Genomic DNA, 12,556 nt, shown 5'->3' with positions numbered 1-12,556 from the left:
CTCTGGTGTTTCCACTTGGTATTTCAATGACTTCTAATGCTGCCTGCGATAGTGCTTGTAACGGACAGTTCTTTCACTGGGCTTAGTTTCTGCCTTTACTTCAAATGATGTTGAGATTCCACACTGTTACGACTTTTTTTTGTGCTAACTATATAACACTGCTGTTAATTGTTATCATTTTTTGAATGACAGCTACAGGTAGCTCTGCAGGATGGCCTTGGTAGGGAAATCACGATGTTAGACTACTCTGGTGTCCTGAGTTGGGACTGCCTCTTACTTTTTAGGTACATGGGTCACCACAGTTACATGAGTGCGACTCCTTATTTCTCTTTTAGGCTAAGCAGAAGATGCCTTTCCAGAAGCTATTTCCAGCTTGTAGTTTAAGATTTTTTTAAGTTGTGAGATACAGGATCGTGAAATCATTAGGTGGCTGAAGTTCGATGTTAGATCACAAACTTCTTTTAAATCTTACGATGTTAAGGAGTAATTGAGGTACAGGGGTTAATTATTTATTTCCTTCAGTTTGCTGCTTTGTTAGTCCTTTATACCATCAGTATTTTGGGCAGGGTGGCTGCTGTGCAGCTGCTTTGCGTGTTGTCCTGAGAGTGCAACTGTTTGGGATCTCTCAAATTCTCTGTAGCGAGAAAGAAAGAAACAAAATACGTTTAGTATGGAATGAGTTGTTATCTTTATTTCAGGTATGTGGTATGTGACAGCATAGTCTACTTGGTACTGAAATAGCAGCAAATTTCCTCAAAGCAGCGCACAGCAGCTGACTGCAGCTGAAGAGCTACTTGGAGATGGTGAGATGGTAGAGAATGAGAATAGCTTCTGGGTTGGTTGCCTTGCTGTTTTAAATTAGATTGGAACTACGTGACCTATGTCAGTTTAGTCTCTTATTCCTATTTGAACAAACTGGTCTTTAGCAAGCAGTGCAGTCTCACCTAACATGGGTCTTTGAGGAGCAAGAAACTAGCAGGTAAGCTGCAGTAGAATGCTTACCATAAATACTGTGGTGGTGGTATGTTGGTGTCTTATAGCAGAGACTTGCAACTTGCCTGAGAAGAGCAGGGAAATGGTGTAAAAGGTGACAGCTTTTCTGCTCTGTCTGTCCCATTCTGCTGAAGGCACCAACTCTGAATTGTAAATGGCATCAAAATATCCAGATGTGGCCATGTTTAGCTGAAGCTACAGATCTCTACACTAAATTACGAAGAGTGGTTATAGAGTAAAAATTTAGTGGCCCTTTTTTATTGCCAAATCGAGCTTTTAAGAATTTTTAAAAACTTTGTGGTGGTGGTGGTGTGGGACCTGTAATGGAGGTAATTCAGCATAAGCACTGACTGCACACACAAGCTGAGCTGTTACTTTTCTTGTTCAAAGTAGCCCTGAAAAGCGTGTCAAGATTGCTCTGTTCCATTTCATAAAATCTTGGTTTGCATCAGACCAGAGCGGAACACGTGTTCCTGTTTCCTGACAGATGAGGGATGCTTTAGGAAGGCTTCTGTTGGATGTTTCCAAGGGCTTTGGGCTCCTCAAAGGTCCTGCACTGGAAGGTGTCCCTGCCTGCAGCAGGAGGTTTGGAACCTGGTGATTTTCAGGGTCCCTTTTAGAATGGTTCCTTGGTTCCCTGACGTTCCTGTTTTAAACTGATTTCAGACAGCACACAGGTCTTGCTATACCACTTGAACTGAGCGCAGTGCTTCACTGCTACACAAGTGTGCTGTTATGGCCCCAACAGAGACTTCCTGAAGCAAGAGCATTTCTGATACTTTCAATCCGCTGGGAGTAGAACTGTGTTAATATATTCAGGAAGGCAGCCCGGCACCTTTTTTAGAATTTCTAAATGGAGATGAGAGCTCCAGTATGGAAAGAAGGACTGGCAGGGAAGCACGGAGCAGCAGATAGACCTTTTTGATAGCGTAACAAATGTAGCCCCATACTGACCTAGTGCCTGTGGAAGTGAATCTCAGTTCTAAATTGATTGCTGAGAAAACTGGCTGCAACTCACTGAGGAGAGCTCCCTGCTGCATGCTTACTGCTGACTTCTGAAGTGGGATTCAGGAACTGACGTGCAAGATTATGGCATACTTGGAATACAACTGCTTTACGTGGGGCAGCAGAAATGTTTATTTTCAGACATTTTAAAAATCAGGATTTTTTTTTTAAGCCTTAGTGATGTTTTCTGAGCTGAGGGCACATGCCCTAGCAAAGCAATGTTTGTTGGTAAAAGTTAGCGATCTTTTAGGGTAATAAAAGGATTAACAGGGAGAAGTGAGGGGAATAATAGCACAAACCTGAAAGTTGAGCACTGCTGCAAGTGGCAGTCGGGGCACTGTGTTATGAGAGGAGGTGTTTGGTACCTGCACAGTGGAGGGGAATGATGATGGAGGAAGCTCTGCTGGGGTGGATGTAGTTGGCCTTCATACGGGGAAAAGTGGGGAGTGGGGGACAGCTGGGAAAGGCACCTGTACTGCAAACTCCTGACTTGGATATCTGGAAGTGGGTTTCACCTCTGCACCCTCTCAAGATGCAGAGAGGGCCTCTTGGCTCAAGGTCTACTTCTGCTCCCTAAGCCCAAACTTAACTCTGAGCTCTGTGAGCTGGATGGCAGGGAGCTTGCATGCCCAGCTCTAGTGCTGCGGGACAGCAGTGTTGTTTTTTGGAGGTTATGGGTAGTGCAGGGCAGTGCCGTGCTGCCTGCAGTGCCATACTGCTCTGTGCAGCTGACCACACTGGAATAATCGGCAGCCCGAGTTGCAGGTGGTAAAATGGGGTAGGAACTTAGACTGAGTTATGCAAAGTGCTTACTAAGTTGGATGCAGAATAAAACGCTTGAATAGCTGCCGTGCATAAAGAGAAGTATTTATTTTTGCAGTTGTCAACAGATGGCAGCAGCCGACTTTGAATCACTGGAGACTTTGAAGGTGATCTCTGTAACGAGAGGAGTCCTAAGAGGGCTTTGGCATTGCTGCTGGTCTCCACTCTTTGTATGGAGCTAATCATCCTGAGTTTTCTTGTATTCTGCAAAGAAATTTCTTCTGTCTTTGATGCAACGGAGCCTACCTTAATATGGGAGTGAGAATGAGTACAGATCTTGAAAAAACTGCAGCAAGGTAAAGCCTTGTGCGTGACAGTAGGTTCACCAGAAAAGCACTTTCTCCTCCTTGTCCCTTCTGTTGGTTCTCTGCCACACGTAATTCATTCAGCTCCGTTCTGAACGGAGTCCGTGTGTTTGGTTTCTCACACTTGTGTGTCCATTACTTGCACTAGAAACACAAGCAGTAATTAAACCTTGATTGCAGATGTCCGAAGGGTGGGATTGTCATGTTCCTGTTGGAAGCAGATGGGACTTCACGTTGTGCGACAGCTTGTGATGTAACTTGGTGCTGGTTAGGGTGTGCACTTCACTAGGGTGCTTAAAAAGATGTAGAAAAAAAGCTTTGGACCTGCTTTTTTTTTTTCACATGCATTACCTGGCATTACCTGGATATTTGATTACTAAAACAATTACAATCTGGAAATATGTGATACTTGTAATACAACAGCGATGTTGTCATGCTCCCCTGGCTGGGGTGGGGGTGGGGGTAAGGGGGGAAGGAAAGCTGCAGGCCAGAAATGCACACAAGGTCCAAGTGGGGTCAGTGGTGCTGGTGTCATTGAGACAGCTGTTCCACCTTCTGAAATCTGAGTTGTGAAGTAAGTACAGAATGGACATTGTTATCTTCTCTGACTTTGTATCACAAAGGCCCAAACCTCATTCCTGCTGAATTTCGCCCCATTCAGTGCTGCCCAGGTGTGAGGGAGTGAACAGGAGCAGGAAGGTGTTGCAGTGGAGAAGCTGCCTTTACAAGCTACAATGATTACTCTCGGCAAGCATCAAGCAAGTTAAAACCCCTTTATCAAAGTCTGGTATGTGGTGTTGACAAGCTGCAGTCTAACAAGGTAATCAAACATCTGGGTTCCTTATGAGATTCACTGCAGCCGACTGTGCTGCACCTGTGCTGTGTCCTGCAGCCCTGCTTCCACTCCTTTACGTGCTGGCTGTGACACTGAGCTGCTAAGGACAAACCCCCAGGGACGTGTATTTTGTTCTGGGGCTGGCACCGGGGCCATACCCGCTGCACAGTGATAGTTGATCAAATTTTAGTGCTGTGCAACTGCATAACGCGGGGCGCTTGAGATCAGCAGCCACCACTTAGGTTTTTTATAGTGACATAAAACACCGTTAAAGCGGATGCTGAATGGTCTATAAAAGCAAATGGATTTGGTGCATATTGTAATGAAATAGGCGGCTTGTTCTACCTGTTCTGGGCTGTGTGATGACTTCACTTGGGAATCTGTCTTCAGGCATATAAAAATGGGTCAACTAAAGGATGTTTTTACTTCAAGCACACGTAGGTAGCTGGTGCCCAGCACAGTACTCTTTGCTGCAACAATAACTTGTTTTCATGTTCAGCTTTCTGATATATCAGGTTACCCAGTACTGTTAGCTGATGAGAAATGAGGCACAGCGTGTCCAGGACTGCTTGCAAAGTATGACAGATGAAGTGACTTTACTCTTCGTGATTGTTCAGAGATTCCCATGGCTTATGAAGAAGACTCAGAGTCCCCTCAGCACACTGCAAGGACAATGAAATATTCAGGCTTGGATTTGTGTGCAAGTCCCCCTGTGCATCCTTAGCCCCCAAGTCCTGCATCTGTGCTAACATGCCATGAACTTGGTGACAGAGAAATGGCTCTGGAAGAGCTCTGGGCTTCTTCCATCCAGGCAGGATGCAGCAGGCTGCGCAGTGCTGTGGGTGCCCCATCCCTGGAGGTGCCCAACACCAGGCTCGGTGTGGCCCTGGGCTGCCTGAGCTGGTGGGGGGTAGCCAGCCCATGGCAGGGGGTTGGAACTGGATGGTCTATTAGGTCCCTTCCAACCCAAGCCATTTTAGGATTCTGTATGCGCTCCTGCTGTACTGGCTGCCTTTGGACTCTAGCAGGGTATGTGCACCGAACAACCCAACCCAAACTTTGTGTTTGCCAAGGGGTTGCTTTTCTTCACAGTTTTCAGATAGTACTGCGTTGGGGCTAGCCATGGAAATGGAGAGCATTCCTGCTACACTGTAATTGATTGCTACTCGCTCTTGGGTCCCATTGTTCATAGCCAGGAGTTGAGTTGTTTCAAATTCCACGTTTTTTTAATTGTTCCAGCACTATAATCACATCGTGTTACCCCTTCTACAGAAAACAGTTTCCCAGGAGCCTGCAGTCCCCTGCCTGTGATCTCTAGATGTCTCTGTTGCCCTAATACCAGAAAATATGAAAAAGGCAGGGTTAGGAGAAAACTCGGTAAGTGATCTTACGTATTGCTTTGTGTCTATCTTCTCATCCACAGCTAGATCACAGTGGGGTCTGTCCGTTCCCTTGTGGGGAAGAAACACAGTTTTGCTATTCTTGTTCTTTTGCACCAATGCACAAATATTGTGTTTTCAGCTGGGCTGGGCTAAGGGCAGGAAGGGTGAGGAGAAGAGCAGGTGACAAGTGAGTTTAAAAGAAAAGCTGCTGCTGAAAGCCACCTCTGGTGGGCTCTCCCAGTGTCATCAGTTCTGTGGATAGAACCTAACCAAATGGTTTGGTTCATTGTTTCATGCAATATGAGTTCATTTTAAAACGAAAAGTCTAGAGAAATCAATGACAGGTCCTAATACCATTTAATATCTTTCTAAGTCTGTCTTTTAACAGTAACAATGGAAAAAGTCACAGAGAAAATGAATTTCTTTTCCTTTTCTCCCTACACCTCTGCAGTTCACGTGGATGCTCATCTCTTGTGTAGCAACATGCCCAGCTTTATTCGTGGATACCAGGATCCTCAACATAATCTTTGATATGAGCTGATTATAAATATCTTTGATATTAGTGTTGGTCCTTGTTCAGTCCTTGGGGTTCGTTCCTTAGGGCTGCAGCATCTACCCCTCAGTTGAGCGTCTGTACTGCTCAGCTGGGAGATCATGCCTTTGTCTGTGAAGCACTGTCAGGAGGAAGATGGGAGGACTGGTCCTAGTGTGCAGGGCATGGGGCTGAGGACCACAAGCCCACTGCATGGCAGCAGTCTACCCTGTTCCCCCCGCCCCGGGCAGGAGAACCCAACAAAATAGACCCCGGCGCTGATAGGTGGTGGATTAACAATAGATACAGCACTGATAGGTAACACACTCTAGTAGCTGAAATAAAAAGAATTAAACTGTACAAAAATGTGCTTTAATTGCTAACTCTCTCCTGTCTGCTCGAATCATGAGAAATAAAGGTCTCCTCTTCAGTGATGAGCAGTTCCAGGCAGAGCAGACGTGATGGGGGAAACATGTTTGGAATAAATACTGATGTGAATGACACTTATTAGCTACAGTGTGGCATATTTATTTCTCTGTAGTTAGCATAATAGCACAGCTTGAAATGAGAAGGGTTCTTTACTCTTGTCTACGTGTGCATGCATAAAAATAACAATGGATTGTTATGGCCAGAATGCAGATGATTTTTCTGTCTCTGCAATTAGCAGCAATGTTTGGATGGCATCATGTGATGGAGCTGAGCAAGTGGCCTCTGCACGGCTGTGCCTGGAGAAAACCTTCCCGTGCCAAACAGCAGATGAGATGACAGCACATGAGGCCAGCTCTTCTTCCCTGTCTCCACAGCATGCTCTGCTTTTGGTTCTCCTACAAGGGTGAGATGCCCCAACCCCACATCACTGCTCTCTGGGCAGCCTGCAGTGACTTACTTGCCTAAAGCCTGCTCAGTCATAGAGTCATAGATTATCCCATAGTTGGAAGGGACCCATAAGGATCATCAAATCCACCGGGGTCCTGCTGGCTGTGCTGGGGCCTGGTGCGCTGCTGCTCACCTGCCCCTTCTGGTTTTTCAGGGTTTGGGCTGGATTCCTAAGATGAAATTTAATAGTAGTGCTTGGTTAATTGAGGTTTTCCCACTATAGTTGCCATTTCTTCTCCATGCTTCTAGAGTCCGTGTCATGCTTCGAGTTGCACTGAGGTTTTTTGGGGTGCCATGTTTGCAGGGAAACAGAGCACCCAGTGAGAGCAGAGCTTGTCCCGCCGCAGCTGCACACCCTGCGGTGCCCACACCAGTGCAGGAGCTTCTGGGCAAAGCTGGTAGTGCTCAAGTGGCTCCATGGGCACCTGCCTCCCTGTCACTGCTTTGGGCAGCTGTAAGATTTCTCATCTCTTCTGTTTATAATTCAGTGGAAGAACACAGAAATAGAAAATCTTGGACCTTCAGTGCCTTGTTCAAACTTTGAGAAATTGTCTGGTGGGTTGCAGAGTTCGTTGGGGAAGGGAGGATAATGAGCTGGGCAAACAGGGGCACTGTCTGAGTTCTACTTCCGTAAGAAAAATCATGAAGTATTTCAAATGAGAGGAGCCAAGAGCTTCTGAGGTCAGCTGGGAATGCTGAGTGCTGTCTCGGGATCCGTCTTGGAAACCTTTTTGTTGAGGAGAATAATTATAGTGTGGCAAAAGTATGTACTTGCCAGGTATTTGCCTGCCTTATTTGTACTGTATTCTTCCATTGCTGAAATGTAAGATGAAAAACCTTATGATGTATGCCCAGGAGTAACTAACTTTCCATTCTTCTGACGTTCACTTGACTGAGTGCATGGTTTAGAAATACTGTAAAGGTGCCAGACCGTGGCTTGAAATATCTCATTACCAGGTGTCAGGCTGCTTATAACTTTCATTCAGAGATTGTTGAGGTTTTTTGTGCTTTGCTTTTCCTGTTGGTCTTATAATGAAAATGCCAAAGAGGGAAAAAACTATTACCAAAAAAAAAAAAAGATGCTTAGATTGAAAATAAAACTGCTGAGCCAGCAGTAGTTCCAATAGTTCTTGCGCTGTTTCATGGCTCTGACTGTATATTGTTTCACGAGCCCATGGGATGTTGCATGGTGTAAGGGCCTTATGTAGGGATGAAGGTGCTGTTTTTCAGCATGCTGTGAGATGATTTGTGTTGATGCAGGGACATGACAAGTAGGCAGGGAGTAAAACTCAGGTGCTGAGTTACAGCAGTGAGTTGGCTGAAGTCGGATAAGTGTCCCCTCTAGCAGCTGAGGATTTGAGGATCTCCACGTCAGCTGGAGCACGTGCTGCTGGGGACAAGAGTGTCACAGCTTGTGTACCAGCACCCCGAAGTGCTGCCTGCTGGGAAGATTGCCATCTTGCTGCCTCTCAGCAAAATGTCCCCTGGTGCAGGAAGGTTCCTGCTGCCTGAGGTGCACTCAGAGCCACCTCAGTGCCACCATGTGAGTGACAGTGCCCCAGAGACTGTTGCTGTGATCCTCTCCGAGGTTCAGCTGATTGCTACTCCAGGCCTGCCAGAGCCTACAGTCATCTCCCTACAGCAATGTGAGCACTTTCTGCAGCAGGGAAAGGGAAACTTGGAGACATGGCAACCGATTTGAAAATAATAAAACACTTAAAGCTATATGAAAAGCATCTTGCATGGAAAATCAGACAGGGCAGGAGAAACAGCACTTAGCATCAACATAATGCAGCTGAAATCCTTTTCTTAGAGATAATCATCTCTGACTCCAGCAGTAAAAATAAAGGACAAAAGCTGGAGGAAGGCAGAAAGCACAGCTGTGGGAGTGAATCTTGGTGAAATTAACATTAAAAACACAATGAGAAGCATAGAATTACCTTAAGTAAAAACAGAGACGTCTGCCTAGAACAACAGCAGAGATTATATGGAAGCACAGGGCAGTGTGGGGAATGGGGCTGCAGTGGGGCTGGGGTGGGGGCTGTGCCAGCACTCACCATTCCTCAGCCATAAAGGAATGGAGGAAAAAAACCTCTCTGTAAACACCAGACTTCAGGTGTCCCTTGCAGTTTAGGAGATGTTCAGGTCCTTGTTTTTGCACCCAATCTGAAGTATAAAGTAATCTATGGTCAGTCTGAAAGATAATGGCTATTCCTGGCTGATGCCCACTCCTGCCTGTTGAAGTTCATCCCTGAACCAGTGACTTTTAATAGACAGTACGTTCTGAATTCACCTTTCTCAATGAATTTCAGTGAAGTTCACCTTTAAAGGTCTGTGCAAGTAAGTCTTGATCCAAAGCTCAAAAAACTGAAGGGAAGACTTCCACGTGCACAGATCCAACTCCCACCAGGATGCGATGGCTATGGGAGGCAGTGCTGCCCAATGAACCCAGCTGGGAGCAGTCCACAGAGTTTGTTGTTGCTGCTGTGTGGGAGCGTGGTCTCTTGCAAATCAGAGTCACAAAACTGGTCCCTATATATTTTTTTCTCACTTCAGGCCTTAGGTGATCATTTGGAGAGCCAATGTTTAAAAATATATGTTGATTTTTAAGTGCTACAGGTGATGCCTGGCCTTTTATCAAAGGAGGCCAGTATGTGGTGTGAATACCTATGTCTTGTGATTCTTTTGGGCTGACCTTGATGAATTTGTTACGCTAGGTGTCATAAAAATCAAACTGCTTGATAAACGATGTGCTATTTCCCACAACACCAGAAAAGCACCTGGGGCCCTTTTGGTTCTCATAGACAATGGCACACAAAGGCTTGTGCAACTCTCCTGTCTGCTGCTGACTGCTCTCTTCCAGAGCCGCCACAGTATTTTTAGATGCAAAGGAGAAATGTCTCCTAACTGTATGCTAATCACATTTTAAATGCTTCAGCTGATATTAGAATGATTAAAGCGTTGTCTGAATTCACATACTTTTGTTTGTTGCATTTTGTATCTGCGTGTAGCTTTTCACGTGACTGTGCCAATGTTCCACCAAAATCATTGTTTTGGAGCTGCCATGCCACAAAAGATGTTTTTATCAGAGAAGATCTTTTGAGTTATCCTTGGCCACAGCTATCTGAAATACAGGCTCATGCACATATATTTTCTCTGCAGGCAGAGAACAGAGGCAGGAATAGACTTTATAGGCACACTTCTCAAATTTTATTAGGCAAAGGGCTGCCTGACCTTCAGGAAAAAACATGTCTGGGAACTGTCATGTCTGATGCTGCCACCCTGGTGTTCATTTATGGCCAAATAACTTCTTTATAAGATATATTTTTTATTAGTTTTTGTTTGCTCTTTCATTTACACGCTTGCCTGGATGGGAATGGGCTCTGTAAATCTCTTTGTCTCTCCTCGTGGGTCACTGTCTGGTGTCTCACACAGCACCCTCAGCCCACAGACCACACTGAATGCTGTTCTGCCACCGCTGTGGCCTCAGTTCCATCACTCTTACCAAGTGTCTGACAGGCTCAGGAAAACGGTTGGTTTTCTGCAGATGGCACAGTGAAATTTGTCCTTTTTGGAGCAAAATGATGCTGCATACTCAGAGCAGACCGAGACTGGAGAAGCTGGGTACAAACTGGATTGGAGGGCTGGGCCCAGACAGTGGCACTGAACAGAGGCAAATCTGATGATTGGCACCAGTGGTGTTCCCCAGGGGGAACACTGAGCTACCTGTGGGTAGGAAGGCCCTGCAGAGAGGACCGGAGAGGCGGGATCTGCGCTCCGGACCCTCCCTGGCTTGTTGCAGAGGGGCTGGGCTGGGGTCACTGGGCTGCTTCCGCCATTTTGGGCTCTCCTCCTTTGCTAAGCTGCAATGGTGGACTTCGTGCCTCCTGGAAGACAAACGTTCACATGGCAGCTCAGCTTCCTCCACGCTGGGCCCTTTAAGAGCCACATGGCCGCTACCAGAACAGCTGTGTGCTTTTCTCCTCACACACTGGGCCATCAGTGAGAGGCAGATGCAGTCTGGGGGAGTATTTTTGGAGGAATTAGATATTCCTGCAGCTGACAGTCAATAGACGTGTCCCGGCAGTGTGAGGACGGCCCTGCCGCTGAGGTGGCTGCGGCCCTGCCCCCTGGGGCTGCTCACAGCTGTGCTGGGCCCAGCCCCTCCTGACAGGCTTGTGAAGGTGACCTGCATGGTAGCTGGGTTCTGCCTCCTGTGGGGTGAGGTGAGGTGAGGGCCCCTTTTCCCCGTGGGGGTGGGTGGTCCAGGGGTACATAATGGCAGCTGATCCCCACAGTGGGGCCAGGGTGTGGCTGGAGCTGTGCTGGGGTGGCCCAGGGCCTCGTTGGAGGGCTTCCTGTGGGGTGCTTGTGGGCTTGGCTCCTTCTCTGTCCCCTCTGTGGGCCCACAAGGGCTGGTCTGCCCCAAAACTGCCAGCCCTGAGAGGGAGCAGTGAAACCAACGTCTCTGGAGGGAGATGAACGGCTCTGGTCTGGGCTCTGTCACGGCCCTGCCCTCCTGTGCATGTTGGAGACACTGCTGTGAGGCAAAGGTCAGGTTTTGAGGGAAAGTAATGTTATGAAAGGGCTTGCCTTTTCCATCTTCCTTCTCTTCGGTCCTTAGATTTACGTTTGTACCCTAGTCTGCAAGGCAATGCGAAGTTCTCTCACAGCTCAGGGATTGCATTTAACATATTTGTATATGTAGTGTGTTTAGGGCTGAGTTAAACCTAAGAGAGGTAGACTTGGGAACAGACAAAAGGGTAAATGAAAGTGTGTGTGTATGATGGAATTAAGGCAATGCCTAAATAAAATATGAGAAAGAAGACAAGGAGAGCCTCGTCTCTGTTGTAGTATCAAGCACACTGTGACTAATACAGATAATTTTTTTCCCTATCACTACCATAATAGAAGAATAGAACTAATTGTTATCTGCCACCTGCTGTCTGTAAAGCAGCTTCTCTTAAATAGTCCCTATATATTGAGTTCAACTGTCAGAAGGAGCTGCTTTTTTCATGGCCTGCAAAATGCATTTCAGTATGAACGCAGCTCGATGCAAAGGTCACCCCATCAAAAATGTTTTCCCTCAGTAGTGAGTATAATGGCAGAAAAGGCATTTCGCAGTCTATTCTCACCGTTTTACTTTATTTCTTAAATGGTAGATGTCTGGACATCAAATTCCCTTTGATGGGCAGAGTTTGAGGGTGAATGTCTTATAGCATATGCTGAGCTCCCCCCTCCTCTCCTCCGTGCTTTAGTATGGGCTCTGCAATAGCTGCTTATGGCAGGTAATATGAACCATAGAAAGAGTGGGAGGCAGAAGAAAATTACCTATTCTTTTTCAGATTGGCTACTGTTCCTTAGCACATTAGTATGTGTTCCTGTGTGTGTTAGTGTTTTAATGGTAGTTTGGTCCCTCGATGCTTCAATTAGTTTCCCTGTCAGTGTTTCTATTTTCTTGACGTGTTTCAAATATGAAAAGGCTTTGGGAACCAGCCTGCAGAGTGGGGGAAACTAAAGCATCTGTAAATATCACCACAGACAATAGCAGAGGTCACACAGCGGGGGGCTCCTGCTAACTCGCTTCTGTGGAAGGGTCGGGATAAGGCAGTTTGAAGTTACAATTACAGGTATACACCTGCAGGGGTGCCTGCTCTGTGCGTGTGCTCGCAGACCTGCTTGTAGTGTAAACTGCTGGAATAAAAGACTGATCTGTCTGCTGCGCGGTACCTGGAAGCTGGTGTTTCATCCTTAGGGATACAACTTGCACGTGTTCCACCCAGATTTTTATACTGCCTTTGCTAAT

General features: G+C 46.4%; 1 long non-coding RNA gene across 1 annotated transcript in view; it reads left to right on the top strand.

The window, feature by feature from the left end:
- The window catches only part of LOC110406088, a 160,363-nt gene continuing 157,689 nt past the window's right edge, over positions 9,883-12,556 (top strand). Inside the window, exon 1 of the long non-coding RNA XR_002443268.1 lies at positions 9,883-10,976. This is a non-coding gene — a long non-coding RNA (uncharacterized LOC110406088). The remainder of the gene's footprint in view (positions 10,977-12,556) is intronic.

This window comes from Numida meleagris, chromosome 13, assembly GCF_002078875.1.
Source record: "Numida meleagris isolate 19003 breed g44 Domestic line chromosome 13, NumMel1.0, whole genome shotgun sequence".
Taxonomy (NCBI): domain Eukaryota; kingdom Metazoa; phylum Chordata; class Aves; order Galliformes; family Numididae; genus Numida; species Numida meleagris.
This window is presented reverse-complemented; position numbering and strand designations above follow the sequence as displayed.